Source organism: Uranotaenia lowii, chromosome 1, assembly GCF_029784155.1.
Source record: "Uranotaenia lowii strain MFRU-FL chromosome 1, ASM2978415v1, whole genome shotgun sequence".
NCBI classification, from domain to species: Eukaryota; Metazoa; Arthropoda; class Insecta; order Diptera; family Culicidae; genus Uranotaenia; species Uranotaenia lowii.
The window spans coordinates 185,120,952-185,137,471 of record NC_073691.1 but is presented as its reverse complement, the minus strand read 5'-3'; positions in this window follow the sequence as shown (position 1 = coordinate 185,137,471).

The window sequence follows — 16,520 nt, the reverse complement described above, 5'->3', positions numbered from 1 at the left end:
ATGCTCGTTATTGTAAAGACTTCAAATTTTGTGGAGTGTTAGTTGGATAGTTGAACTAGATTGTGTGAAATTTTCATGAAAAAATATAAACCGAGAGAGAAATGGCAGCTTGTCAAAGTTGGAAGTGGGTGCACAGCTTCACGCGATTTCATTCTTTTTTGAACGCAACTGTATATGTAACTCTGAATCTAATGATTTTTTCTTTCTCTATAAGGAATCCTAAAAATTTGAAAATGGTTGGTTAAAAGCTGGAGTTTATGAAAATCGGTTCATTAGTTTTTCAGCATTCAGTCCAAATAGTTATTCAGCTGAAGAAGCCAATTCACTGTTGACTGTTCAGTTCACTGTATATCCTTGTAAACTCTCAAAGCCCCCCAGCGGGGCGGTAGGCAGCACATTGAAAATCACTGTAATTTTAGTCAATATATTCTTTACAGGATAGTTGTATTTTTCAATACAAAATGTAGGCTCTTTATAGCATCCAAATATCTCGTACCGGTACCACGTGTTTTGAACAGTAGAAGGAAAAAACACCCGCCAAAATTTTACCTTTTAAATCTTTGATGCTCAGCAAGCTTTGATTTGCTTTCCAATCCACGTGAACTCTTGATGGTCGTTTCTAATGCCCGGCCCATGGTGATGGTGAAAACAACCCCGCCAAAGGGAAAAAATTGGTTCTGAAAAATGGGTGCCATGACTTTTGGTTTGTGGGAAAAAAACGAAAGTTGTATGGGAGGGTCCCTTTTCTCAGGTGGGAGGGGCTCGAAACTATTACTAAAACCTTCCCATGGTCCAAACACATAACTGTACCAAATTTCAGGCTGATCGGTTAAGCGGTGTGGATTTGTATAAGGTGCATACAAACATATATAGTCCAACTCATCTTTATATATTAGATTATCTTAAAAAATAAACTAAGACATAACTTAGACGTATTGGTAAGAGGCCCCGGAAAACAGTTGTGGAAAAAACTTGCAATGGAAGAAATTTTTCAGAAAATCTAATTTTCCTACAAATTGACAATCATAAAAATTATGGGAAAAATATGCACTGGTGCATTTTGATGTAACAAACAATATTTAGCTGTTTGGCATAGCTAAAATAATATGCAATGGGCTTATGGACGATCCAAAATCAAAATATTATGATATCTATGTTTTGCGTGTTCTTTTTCTTGTGCGATTTGAATAAAAATTCGTTCAAATTTACTTGTCATCACAAAAATATGAAGATAATTCATCAAATCTTAAACATAAGTACAAGAAAATATCACATTGCTTGCTTTCAACAAAGAGGGATGGCGATGAAAATTCGTTTTTAATGCTCATCAAAAATGGTAATGGACCAAATCAATAATTTGGTCCGGATCAAAAAATGCAATCCAAAAAATATTTTCCGATGAACTCGCAGAATCAATATTTAATCTTATGCACCTTTCATACGAATCAAAAGGCAAACGTCGGAGCAATAAATAATTTTTATTTCTATTCTATACAAAACTGCCAAGTTTTCATAACTATTTTTGTTGGTATGCCAGCATGCTGTGTACATTAGACTAAGTTCACTTTTCGGCTTTTTTTGCAGATCAAAGCCGGACTCATTTGGGGTGGTTTCTAAGGCTTTTTCAAATATTTCTGCCAAATTTGAGGTCTACTTATTCAGCTAATTTTTATTCTGCGCAATGCATTTTTGTGAAAAAAGTCAATTTTTCTTGAAAATTTTCTTATGAGAGTTCTAGCAAGCCACATTTAATATGAAATGATGATTTAAGGATGCATGATGGTTGACATTATTAGCGTTTTTATGGATCTGTTTTAGATAATCGTTCAAAACAAACCGAAAAAAATTAAAAAATCATAAACTACCAACTTGCACAGAAATTTTACTCATAAATTGAAAGTTAAAAATCTGCAGTAAATCGAAAAAAAAAACATTTTTACACAAAAACATTTCTTGCTAAGCTAGCGCTGTTTCTTACCTTTCTTTTGATGCAATAAATAAACAAATTGGATATATAGAAGTCAAGTTATTTACAGATGTTTGCAACAAATTTGAATTGATAAATTATGTTTTTTGTTTCAAGTTTTCTCCACACCAAGTTGTGTACAAGCAAAGGTATTTTATTCAATCAAGTACTCCATGACTGGGCCAAGAGTTGGAAAAAGCGCGCGCTTTGATCAAGTGGTACCTATGCAAGTCCTCTTGATGCCACGTTTTTCAGGTTGCATGAAGCTAAAACATGAATAGGAACATAATTATGATTTAAAAACTGAGGCATTAATATTTGAATAACTTTGCTCCTATTCTTGCTATAATTTAATTTTATACATCAAATTATTGTTAATAAACTGGGCTATATTAACAAGAAAAGATTTTGCGAAAAATATTTTTTCGGATTTACTGCAGATCTTAAGTTTTCAACTTGTGAGTAAAATTTCTGTACAAATTTGTAGTTTATGATTTTTTAGATGTTATCGGTTTCTTTTGAAGGTTTATCTAAAACAGATCCATAAAAACGCTAATAATATCAACCACCATGCATTCTAAAATTATCATTGATTATGAACAGGGACTTGCTAGAACTCTCATAAGATCATTTTCAAGAAAAATGGACTTTTTCCACAAAAACTCATTGCGCAGACAGACAGAAATTAGTTAAATAGATCTCAAATTTTTTCAGAAATACTTGAAAATTTATGAGTAACAATCCATATAAGTCCGGCTTTGATCTGCAAAAAAGCCGAAAAGTGAACTAGTCTAGTGTACATACACGGAGCTTTGAAGTGAGGTTAAGCGCAATGGCCTACCTGTTATTTTTCATGTAGGTTCCAAGAGTTGGACGCAGGAATTGAGACCGTCGCACCGGTTCTCCGATAGACTCTAGAGCCGGTCCCACACTCATAATGATCTATTCGATATTCTGAACAAAAGTAAGGAAAACTAAAAGGTTAAATTAGGATTGAATGAAAATGTAAGATTAATGTGGTGATTTGCATTTAAGATTTTCCTAACTAATAATCTATAGAATGCAAGTTAGCGCATGGGTTGCGGTGAATCCGTGCACCCATGGTGGATTGTCTACAGACACACATACATAAAGAAACAAAAACGAAAAAAAGGTTTTAATTGAAAAAAATTACAAAAAAATTACGAATGTGACGGTTTTTCCATTCTCGACCGTTTTAATAACCGTCTTCATTGTGGTTGATGTTATTTTTAATGTTTTTTTTCGTCATTTTACTAAGTGTTGTGATTTTTGTCAGTTTTGTGATATTTTTCATATTTGAGTTTTAGCAATAATGCATTTTTTGTCAAGATTTTTCAAATTCATTTTTTTTATCAAGACTGGAGTTCCGAAAATTGTCCCAGGATATATGGACGGAATTCGACCAGACCGGACTGAACGCCATTAGCATTTTTTCGAGACACTTGAACTTAATGTGCAAATATTTTCATCAAAAGACAAAATATTTAAAGTTTATGAACTACAATCGATAGTTAATAATCCAAAGAATTCATATCAGTCAATCATAATATGTTGGCTTGTTGTTCATCATTCATGTTATTCATGTTATTCATTAATGGCTTGTTATTCATTTGCTAGATCGAAATAAAGTATATTATACTTTATTTCGATCTAGCAAATGAATAACAAGCCATTTGATTTCTGTTGTTTTAAAATTTCCGCATGGCGCTCAATTCGGTCTGGTCGAAGCACGGCCATATATAATTTGTATGAAAAGTTTCCAGATTAGAGATGTACCGAATATTCGGTTAGCCGAATTTTCGGCACCGAATACCGCCAAAAAACCGTTAAGCCGAGTAATCGGCTCACCGAATTGTTGAGCTAAGTATTTGGCCGAATAGGCCGAATATTTATTTTTAAAATCTATACAATAAATTAATTGTCCATTTTTTTCAAATGAATTTGGATAATTTACAGAATAGCTAAAAGTAATGTTGAAAAAGCTACACAATCATCAAAAACTTATGAATCAGTTAAGCATCTTAGGTGTATCCGTGTATCTTTCACTGTAGATCGTACAGGAGAATGCTGACAAATATCGCTTTATACTTTGATTACAGTTTATTCCAGATTTTCTTGAATTATCCAGGCTTGCCCATAAATCCTAAAAAGAATTCAAGATTACTCAAATCTGGCCGGGATGCCCAGATATTGTTCCAAACTTCCTGGATGATCCTGGCTTTATTCAAATAATTTGCTAAATCAAATAGAGAATTCTGATTTTTCTTTGAAATATTCAATATTCCGTGTTCAAAAACGATTTTTAAACAACTCCAGAATGAGCATCAATTTTTGTTTAATCCTTAGATACGATTCAATGAATATATTTAATTTTCAGTTATTTTCTTTCATTTTCCTATTGTATGTTTTTGGCCTTGATTTTGTTCAGATTTGCTCTTTTTAATTTTTTTTTCCTAAAATTGTTCTGATTTGCCCAAGGTTAAATACAGACTGATAAAAATCATCGTACTTATTAACAACTATTTTGAAGATATCTTGATCAAATTTGACTTTCATCTAATTCGATATCAAATAAGCAATTTCAAATTGCAAATTCCCTTGAAGCGACAAGTGGTGTTTTTTTTTTTAATCAGAGAGACCCCTACTTGAAAAAGATCTTGTAATAAATCATCTGGTTGAAAATAATCGACTCAAAAACATGAGGGGCATTAAGATGGAAGAAATCGAAGAAAATTGAAATAATCGTTTTTGTATTTTTATTAAAAATTCAACAATATATTCGACCGAATATTCGGCCGAATGATATCTGTAGGTATTCGGAACCAAACAACCAAACAAAAAGCGAACTCCTTCCAGACGGTAAGCTGCCGGCAGAAGATCGCACAGATTACCAAAAGTTAAAGCATAACGTCCGTATGTAGAAAAAACGAAGATGTCGAGAGTAAAAATTAAAATTTTATTGCACATTAGTTTGTAACAATTAAAAGGGTTCTCTAATTACCCAAGGTTAAAAAATCAATCATGATGCAAGCGTTAAAAGCGGCCAGAATATTACTAAAGGTATGAAGTTTCAATGACCAAGTCCCCCCCTTCCCATCCAAAAAAAAAAAGGAAATGCACCAGACAAAAAAAACTTAAAAGGAACTTACATTTAATATCACTACAATAGAGAATTGATTTTTTAAACAAACCGTAGCTAACTGACGAGTTGGAGTCATATTTTATTTGATGGTATGCAATCCATCAATTTAATATGAAACATGATTTATTCGGTTATTCGTTCAAAGGTCGTTTTCAATATAATTAACCCAATAAATTATGTGAAACAGCTTTAAGCTTTGAGTTTTAAACATTTCGTTACATGGAACTTGAAAGTCTTTTTAGTTGGAACAATTTTGCCCATTCCGAAAAATGGTTCCCAAAATCTAGTGTATCAATATCAATATTTACTGTAGACTACAGTTTAAGTTGCCTTATTTTAGAAACTCGATATCTACCTTTAAAAAAATCTCATTTGCAGACACAATCTTATTTGTGTCTTAGAAATAAAAAAAAAACAATAAAGCAATCGCTCTAAGCAAACGACAGCCTCCAGCCCACGTTCGACCCGAGTCGGAGTAACTCCAATTTACGACGCGCTCCTTCAGATGGTTGTAAACCATTCAAGGATGCTTTATTTGGCTCCTATTCAACGAACGGCTCCTGGGTTGGGGCAAGACAAACAACAAACTCGGCACCCCTCTCCCAGCTTCCTTTCAAGGCTCTCGACAACAAGCTTTCCATGCCACGATTGTCTCATCCTTTCCGCCTAGCAGTAGGCAATCCAACGAGAGCTCGCGTGGTGTCGTCATCTGGTGGCCAACTGGGGGAACTAGCAGCAGATGCTTGATTGCTTTTATTCGTTTCCTGCTGTCTAAGCACTGGGACAGGATCCCGTTGTCTACATTCAGGGGAAAGCTGTTTGGGGAAGTTTTTTTTCTTGTCACAACATCCCACGTGGTCGAGAGAATCAACTGAAATTGGGGAGCACGCAGCAGGGACTCACACCAGCTTCTTCTAAACAGGAAGAGTATAAAAAAATTGTACGAGGATATTTGTGCCGTGCAAACTCCACCGGTAGTGATAAATTCGTCAAAGCGGCATCGGGCACAAACTAACTAACCTTTTGCCGCCCGTTGGGAAAGCAATCGGCTGGAGCTTCCGATGTTGTGCTTCCACGTGGGCGCCAGTTGGGATGTTTGAAAAACAGGCGGCTGCGCAGTGAGTTGCGAGCTGTTAGGGTAGCAACAGTGATATTTGTCCACAGACTTTTGGGAGAAAAAGCAATATTATTTTTTGCAAACATAATAATTTCAGATTTACATCTATCCCAGATATCTTCATGCTGAAAAAATAAAAAAAAAATCTGAATTCAATATCCTCTAGTGATCTGAATAATTCCAGTTCAAATTTTTGGATTTCGACAACTTCCTACTTTAAAAATATCATTATTAACCCTTGTAGATCCAAAGTCAAATGTGATCTTATAAAAAATATTTTCTTCAAATTTTGAGTTAGCTTTTTCAATTTGATTTTAAATTCAAAGAACGACATATTTTAACAGGATATTTTGTGATTTTCAAGTCTAAACTCGAGCTTATTCTCGCAAGAAAGCTCTCACTTCAATGAGCACCGATAAATATCGAAACCAATCGGGGCTCAATCTGGGCACCTGTAAATCAGAAACTCACCTGGGCCGTTTCCACAATGGATTAAAATCAATTTCATCGCCACTCCTATTGGCCATTGATATATTTTTCGCACCATCAAATCGATCGCAAAACACAGGCCTTGCAGATCACTTAAGTCGGGCAGGCAACGTCTCTTAATTCGCGCTGTTGGGCCGACCGGGCCAGACAACCCGCAATCAAAAATGACCGACCGATCGAACGACCACAAAAGTGCGCAATTTTTCATCGAACTCCACACCCCGCCTTCGGCCGCCATCTTTCGACATCGTCATCCCCCCTTTCTCCCGTGCGTTTTCGCAAACGCACTTGCAATTTTCAGTCAGGCCGTCATTTAGGTTGGTTGATACTGGTTCGAAGATTCTGCAATTCCGTTGCCGTGGTAAAGCAGAAGCGAAAAACCGCTCCGGGGCAATTGGTTGCGTTGATGCAATTCAAGAGAATATTGCGTACATCGTTGGCCGAGAGATTGGGAACATCTCTGATTGACTGAAAAGTTTTTGATTTAGAAGAGAAAATGTATTCTCGAGGCATAAAAGTACTTTTGTCAAAATACATATTTAACTTAGTTTGGTAATCGATCTTTGATGATTTATCATCTCACCTTCGTTCGTTTCGATAAATTATTTTAAAGCATACATTTAGGCGTTTGATCACTGCTAGGATAAAATAGTCTAAGGTTTAATAACATTCTTTTTTGAGTTTTTTTTATTTTAACGTATTCTAAAAAGTGCTTAATGGTAATTAGAGATCAAAACACACTAAATTTTTAGAATTAACGTTCACAACACACCCAAGTCGCACTCAAAATGTCTAATACTCCGGAGAACGAAGATTTTAACTAACTTTTTTGTATTCAAATTTGTCTAAATTTAATGGAAGGACAACGCCACATTCGATCATAAATAAGGCACCTTAAAATTCATCAAACTCGTCCAGCTTTCAAGTGTCCCAGACTCCCGACAAATTTTGCTAACCACCATCCTGGCGTTCCATTTTCCCCTCTTCCATCGACCGGATTCCTGCCAGCTACCTCCTGTCTTGGGTCGGGATCGCTTTTTTCGCAATAAATCGCTGATGACAGTATCGCCGATTCCAAATAGCATATTATTATTACCGGTTCAACTTTTTGGACGTTTTGTTTTTCTTATTCTCCGTGACTTTGCCTGTGTCGGGCAACGAGATGATTTCCAACAGCAGCAGGGACGTGTGATTCTGTGTACGTGAAGGGTCCCTAAGCGTTTATTACCTACCTTTACCTCTCCTCGGTGGCATCCTTAAATGCAACTCTCACATCGATCTTCCTGAACAGTGTGGGGGCCAATGTTTCGGGACACCTTTTTTGAATTTCGGATTATTTATTATGCTCAAAACATAAGTTTTGAACATCATCACTTCATGAGAATTTATTAATTTGGTCTGGAAGATGTTATAGTTGCTAGTTGATTTTTTTTTTCAAAAATTAGAACAAAGCAAAGAAAAACATGAAAATGATCCAGTACACCAACAGCTTGAAATAAATAGTCTGGTGCAGTGCTGCCTAGATTGCAGCAATACAGGTACCGTTAACACCTCAATGTCTAAAACGTATATTCTAAAACGTATATTCTACGTGAGTGGTCTTTAGTTTTTGTCGAAAAACAACATTGAAATGTTATCTGAACTAGAGATTATCAACGATAAAAGAGGTCGAAATATTTCATTACAAAAATGTTTGCTGTTATCATCCTTTAATTATAAAATAATTTGAACTTTAGAAATCATTTCGAAAATCAGAACTGTTCAGTACATTTGAGAAAACATTTTTTTTTGTAAATCCAATTGAAGCGTTTTTGAAAATCTGTTTTTTTTTTGTTGAAAATAAGGAAAAATCTTGAAAAATCAGGACACTTTGCACCCCTGATTGTCTGTATGATCAAAGGCGTGGATTTTTACTTGTGTTATATATACTTAGTTCCCTGCAGTGGAATGTTTTTTAATGTTTTTAATGTGTGTGTGTTTTAATTTTATGAAAATTATTTGACATCATTTTATGACATACACGCATTCGTCATCTATACCAGAATGAGGTGATTCCGTACACCCTTGGTGAAAAAATATTTCCATTTTATAACAAAAATATTATAAAACTAGTAACAAAATATTATAAAATGAAAAAGTTCAAAATAAAATGTAATTAAAAATTTCCCCTTTACCAGTCATTTTGACTGGTCACGGTCCAAATAGGTATATTCAATTTGCTGGTCCTTTTAGTGTTAAAGTTTTAGTTTCATTAAGAACAACATCTAGGCGTGGCCTTTTGGTAGCGTGATCGATTGTCATCACGAAGGTCGTGGTTCGATCCCCAAGCTAGAAAGTTTTTTTTTAATAGGTAATTTGATTACTTGAGTGACCATATAAAGCAGGCAAATTGAACAAATATCGACAATCCAAAATCTGTCTAGTTTGGAATCCGGCGCGTGGCACCATGGCGGCACCATGTACTTAACATTGTAAATCATCAAGAGAAGGTGAAATGAGCTGATGCCCAGGATGAATTTGAGGTAGAGAGTGAACTTTTTGCTTATTTTACGATATTTTGGAAGCGAATAAATATGCCGCTGGAAGCTGAATAGACGGTCATAAAAGTATCAATGAGAACTTAAATTTTGAGCTCCATAGAACGAACTACCGATCAATGATGGGGCTGGGTATGCTTTTTCGTACCTGTTTTATGGGACTTTTGGTTGCTGGAGTGATTCAGAGCAACTCCTTTTCGTAAATAAAATCACTTGATTTTTTATATAATTTTCACATTTCGACACTCATTCAGCATGCACATATAATGCATGGGTATTCAAGATTTTCCCCGCGATCGGCAATTTGTGGCCCAAGGAGCTTCGATTAGTTTAATTCTTTTGGAAGAATAATTACACTAATAAAACAGAGAAAGGTTAAAATATTTGTGAATATTTTTGAAATCTTTTTCAAATTTTTGCTCTTTGAAATTCAAACAATAATTCGTTATTTTGAAGACAGTAGTCAATTCATTGGACTTGAAAACCCGAATGAATAAATTTAATCAATAGTTTAAAACCAAAGCCGGGTATGACCAAAATCATAAAAACGCTAAATTGCTTTCGGACTCGGTACTGGAATTTGAAAATAAATTAAAAGATTTTGGAAATCATCGTGTGCCTTTTTGATGTATTTAAAATACCATTTTACGTTAACGTAATCATTTTGATTTTTACGAATGGAACATTGTGGAATGAGCTGTGATAACCAATTCTTAATTTGTTTTGGTCCGCAGAGAAGTCTTATTTCTAAAATTTGACCTGAAAAAAATGTGGGCCACCCATGATCTAAGGCTAAGGATCAACCTTTGGACAGTTTCTGTACATAAACTGAATAATAAGTTTGCATACATTCGAGGGTCACACAAAATGCCAATAAGCAAAATCAAGATACGAAACTTTTATAAAAAATCCTCAAGAAATTTTTGCTGAAAGGCTAATTTGATGAAAATTTTGGTCACACATGATCTAAAAATTAAAGTAGAAAAAATTTTTTTTTTAGTATTATTATGTAGAACAATTTGAACTGAAAGCAAACTCAGTCTGCATTGTCCAGGTATTCAAAGTAAATTTCGAAGAGAGTCCGGTCCGGCCAGGATGCTTGTTTTTGATGAAATGTTTCTGCACAACGGATCGAAACGATTTTTTGCATCAGTAATTTCATTCTGCTCGCTACTATCTTGAAGAAATGCTAATTTTTGCCTGGTTAAACTAGTTTTGCCAGACACAAAATGATGAGCTAACACAAAAATCAGTTTAATAGCGCAATATTTCAACATTTGTGAAGCTTGTTAGTATCTGTCTTTCTTCCAGAGACTCTCTTACGATTTGCACTTAATTTTTGTGCTTAATGGCTTCTAAAAACTCAATGTCCTCAGATAATCATACCACTGGTATATCAAAAATTTTAAGGTTGATGAGTCATTAAATTAACGTAGTCAAAAAAATTAGTAGTTTCCGCTGCAATTTTTAATTTACAAAAATATGCGAGAAAAAGGTGTAAGTTGACCCAAACTTTGTTTTCAATGAAGAATCAAATGGAATAGCAGTGAATTTTGATATTGTTCGAGTTTAATTTTACATTTTTTCTGTCTAAAATGTTTTAAAAGAAAAAGCATAATGATGCTGCATACATTTAGGGGTAAAAAATACTACAGAAAGTTTTACTTGTTGAAATCATAGAAATTAATGTAAATTTTGTAATTAACAAACGCGGGATTCATAACAACCATATTCCTGCATATGGAAACGAGATTCAAAAGGTGAATCTCTTATTAGCATTTCGCTCTATTTTAGCCCAGACTGGTAACTGAATTATAAAAATAAATTATTCAAACAAATTTGATGATTGTCCGAAAAATATTTTCACACCAACAGTGTTGTCTTGGATAATAAGAGCATTAGAAAGGTTCTAGGTAATATCATTAAGCCAATCCATCATACTGGAAAAAGTTTTTAAAGGATCTAAAAATATAAAAATTTGTAGGAGAAAGTCGGGTATGACGGACACCCTAACGTATAATCGCAATAGAAAATTATATATTGCTTTTTTCATCACAGTTTCATGCAGATGGACAGTAAAGGTTGTTCGTTGTAGCATTAACCATTGGTATTGGAAAATTTCCTCCATCAAGACTGTTTTTATAGCAATCTCGGAATTCCGTTTTTTAGGTGCTGTCTTCACCGGAGATCCAGTTTTTACAGTTTTTATTGCATGATTGAGATGTTGAGTGCTTTCCAACCGACAATTGTTCTTGTCAAGGTCTTTGAAGAAATATTGTGGATCAAACTGATGAACAATTTGAAACACCCGAATAAACTTATGTGTCCATTTTGCCCGACCTTGAAGTGTCCGTCTTACCCGCCCTGGTATTTTTTTTACAAAACGTTTTTTGCTCAAGCCCTTTGACCGGCATTTGCTGATTTCCCTCCAGATGGTTGAACAGAAGTCTAATAATCACTACACCTTTGATCACTGTTGAAATTTTTGAAAATATTGCGAGTTATGAACTACTTTCTGAAGAGAGAAAATTTCATCAAATAAAGGATTCTCCTGAGTCAATGTTAACGATCGCCAATTTTAACCGCTAAATGTGCAGAAAAAGTTAGCACTAATGGCAAACAGCTAATTGATGACTGTATTTGATAAGTAAAATGTAAAAACTGAAAAAAAGTGCAATAATGGAAAATTTGGGTTTGAAAAACCCGCATTGGCAGGGAATTGAACTCTAGCCCTCTGTTTCTAATTCCGCCATCTTACCATAAGGCCAACTTTTCAGTTCGTTCGAGTGAGGCTATAACTCTGTATCTGAGTGTCGTCCAATTTCCATTTATCAAGCCGATGAAAGGAAAAAAAACCATTACGATTTTGCCTTGTGGTGCTTTGTACTGTTTTCAAACGGTTCTGGATTTAACTATTTTGTTTTTAAAGACGATTTTATTTAAATAAAACCGAATTTCAAAAATCAATCATTTTCCCTGAGCCATGCTTTACTACATTCAGAGCCAAAAAATCTAAGCAGTCAATTTTTCCCTTTTCAACCAAATCATATAAACAATCATGCATGACAACGATGCTTCTGTATTTGAAACATTTTTTGGAACCATGATGTGGTAAAGAAGGACGCAGACTATCAACAACGAACGTCTCGATGGTGATTTCCTTCCTTGACGACTTTCAACCTTTACGATCATTCATAACTGATATGTATCAGTTTTGAGCGATCTATGTAGGCTATCGGATGACTTTTTATTTTTCGCTTTGGGAAGAAGCGTCCAGCATGAAATATTCATGATCGTCTATCAATAACGAACATTATCAACAATAATGCGAGGATAGACGTTCGGGAATGATTGAGGGATCGACGTTCAAAATGTATCATCAAGTATGTCAATCACCGATGATTAGCCACGTGACGAATAGCAACGGTAGTCCCCAATGCATGGGGCATGGTATATTTTCTTATATGATACAAGTTGTATCTAGTTAGTATTGATGTTCGACAAATACCCAACGGATACTTTCACCACGTGCGTATCACAGCACTCGGGGGTGCTTTTCTTGAGCAATTTTCCGAAATTCGAATATATCAAAAATAGGTGCTTGACATTCCCGCTCTTTTCCAAGCCACTCCCGAACGATCAATATTCTGAAAAGTATCTTTTCGACATAATTTTGAACCGGAATGGTCACTGAAAGACCCTTCGACCCGGCGGAAAATACAGAAAAACTATGTAAGAAATGAATTTTATCAACGTTTTTTAGCTTTCCAATTTCATCCAGACTTCTTCAAAATAGTCATATTTGTTGGAAATGATCAACAGTCAAAAATGGTAATTTTACTTGAACCTATCGATGCTGTTTTGCGTGGTTTTCAAATTTTTTTGAACGGTGTTTTTTTTAAACGTACACAATAATCAAAATAGTTATGAGCAAATCATGAATTACTTTTCTAGTAGGGTGAGTGCTCCTACTTTTAACCTAGCGCCTATTTTAGTCCTAAAATGCCGAAAATTGTAAATATTTCATTTTGCTAGCAAAGGACAAAGATACTCCTATGCACACAATGAGCTCTTATTCTTCCTGAATCCTATCATACCGCTTTTTGCCATAAATAGTCTTTCTGGTAAAATTTTCAACGTTTTTAAAAGTTTACGTTCTCATCAGTGGTGAATCAGATAGCTCAATTAGTAGGGCGCGTTTTGAGAAATTAAAGTGAATAAGGAAAAATCACGTTTTTTTACTGTCCAAGCCAAACTTCAAAGGGAAATTACTCTCACTGTGAAGATTATGAACCATGCTAACTTTTTTTTTCTAAAATAAATGAAATTCAATGGGAACCCCGGAAAATTTGTTATGGGTTTAAAAATAGAAAACTTTTGACTTTGATGTTCCATTTTTAGACCTGACATTACCAAAACTTTATTTCAATACCAACAAATCAATGAAAGAGCAAATTTTTAAATTGGAGTATAACTCAGAACCAATATTGAATATTTCTAACATTTTTTGTCAGCTTTACGCAAATAAACTACAAGTAAGTTAAAAAAAATCAGCCTTTGTTCTGCTGATAGAGCTGACAAGCAGTAAAATTGTTAGAGATATTTATAAGTGTTTTTAATTGTTAAAAAGCTGAAATACTATTTTATGATAATATTTGATTGCAGATAATATTTTAAATGAATTTAGTTATATATTTGCGAAAAATCATATTATTTATGGGAATTTTAGTTCTGGATCCAATGAAAGGAACCAGTTCAGTCAGTACCAAAATATGAACATTAGTTTTAAAGATGGAAATTTTGATCATCAATATCTATGCAAGTCTTTAAATAACGGCGAAACCAATGTTGAAATTTTTTACTTAAACTTGCAGATAAGATCATGAACTATAAATAAATTTCCTGAAAGATCTAAACCTCCCGTCCATTTATGAGAAAAACATGTTTATTTGAAAACCACCGCTTAAAGGGTCTAAAGTAGGGCCTACTTTACTTGGCGGATGTTGTGACTCGCCGTGATGCAGGCGAAATAATCGATCATTAACGAAAGTAATTTCGGGTACCTATCTATCAGTTAAAATAAAAAATCCTCCGACCGAGATTCTAACTTTAATCCCCTTAATTTTCTAACTGACACCTTACCACAAATCCACCACGTCAATTGAAGTGATGTTGCACTAAGAGTATGCTTCAATCAGTCACCAGTAAGCTTAAAACAATTTCATAGGAATTATCGGTCTCAATAAGCGGAACCAAACATTAGCGGATTTTTTTTTAATTCGCTAGCTTATTCATAAATTAGCGACATGATTAAAGTTGGCGGACTAATTAGCGATTAGTGAATTAGCGCTTTTGAGCCGAACACTGGTCTTGAATGTGTTGATACACTAAGACCGACATATGCCCATCATTAGGTTTGTGCCAAACATTGAAATTTTCGAAATATTAAAAGTATCCGTCTTACCCGACTTTCTCTTATAGATATAAACACAGCAAAAAACAATCTGAATCCTTAGCAACACTGAAATTGAAAACCTTTGATATTACATGACGTAACACGCGATTAATTTATGGAAATTCGAATTGAATCCTTAACAGTACTGAATCCTAGTGACACAAATATTACTTGACAAGGAACGCTATTTGATGTAATTTTACATCACATACGATGTGTGAATAAAAAGAAGCATAACATATGACGGAATTTTCAGCTCGAATCAAATATTTCACGGCTTAAATATTTTCCATCAAATGTGATGCTTTTTTTTCGTACATGATATGATGTAATTTTTCAAATTGTTTTGGTCAAACATAATTCTTAACAGCACTAGGACTTAACAGCAGGAATTAGAAATTCCTGCTGTTTAGTCCTAGTGCTGAAAATTATCGACACGGAATTTTATAACGACATGGAGTCAAATTAATACATTACACTGAACGCAGTTCATGTAAAAGTACAGACTGTCAAAAACAGGATCTCACAAAAACAAAGTGTTCAGTCAAGTCGTAAACCAAAGTTACTTGTTGAAGCAGTCAGCTTCTCAGTCAATCGATATCTTTGGTCAGAGATGCCATTCTCTACCGTGAAAAACGGAGAACGGAGAAAAAAACACCCCCGTGCGATAGTTGCAAATCACCCGAGTGAGATTTTTCGATCCTCTCCACACATTATTCGCACCCCGGTTTCGAAAGCCACACACACCTAATTTCAATAGCTCCGGCGTGCGACGATTTATCACTGTAGAGCACCCCGGTGAAAACACAGAACCGACTAGTTGAAGCCACCAAAAAGCAAAGACAAAAACAAACACGACGGTGTGCATAATAATAGCATCAACAAACGATGAATGTTTCGGGCGAGTGGTTCAGCTTCGTATGTGTTGGTAAACGCAACAAGCCAAGCCAGCTGCCGTCGCTGTCGCTCTCCGTGGTGAAAACATTTTTTCACTGTAGTGTGTGTTAGCTCTGTCGTGTTGATTTACAGATTCTCTACAGAGGTTCGGCTAAAAATCTCTGCGGTGCGATTCAGAGAATCTCTACCGAGAATCGAAAACCGAGCACGTCGGTGATTCTCGTTAGAGAAATTGCAAGCCTGTCTTTGGTTATGGATATCTACAAAAAGCAGCGGCAGCGGATGCGGTACAGGAAACGGCCTCACGCTACTCTACTTTATATCCGGTACCTCGGATGGAAGTGAAAGTGATTTTTAAATAATTGATGTGAAGATAAAAAATTTGTTTGTCGATAAATATAGAAATACCGATTTTTATAAAATATAAAAAAAAAACTCCATTGAATCAGATCGATAAAAAAATACTTATAACAAATTTCAATTGTATGTTTTTTTCCTAAATTCAGTGGCTTTAAAATTTACATCACTTTCATATTACACGATGCATAATTTTACAGGCTTGTAATTTTCAATTTGTACTGAAAGATCCGTCATATATCTTGTTTCTTTTTATTTACATCCTATCTGATGTTATTTTCCAGTTTTTTGTTGTTGTATGTAGATAATAAATATGTTATGGAGCAAAGAAAAAAAGTGGCTCAAGGAATCTCTCACCATAATTTTTTTTTTCATGCAAAAATTGACTGAATCTAAAATTTTATCTACCCACAACCCAATTTTTTTCGGCAAATAAGCTTAAAAATGCTTAATTCTTAGAAATTCCAATCCATCAAAACAGTATTATTTTCTAAATTTAAATTTCTAGAGAAAAATACAGATGGGTTCTGAGCGATAAA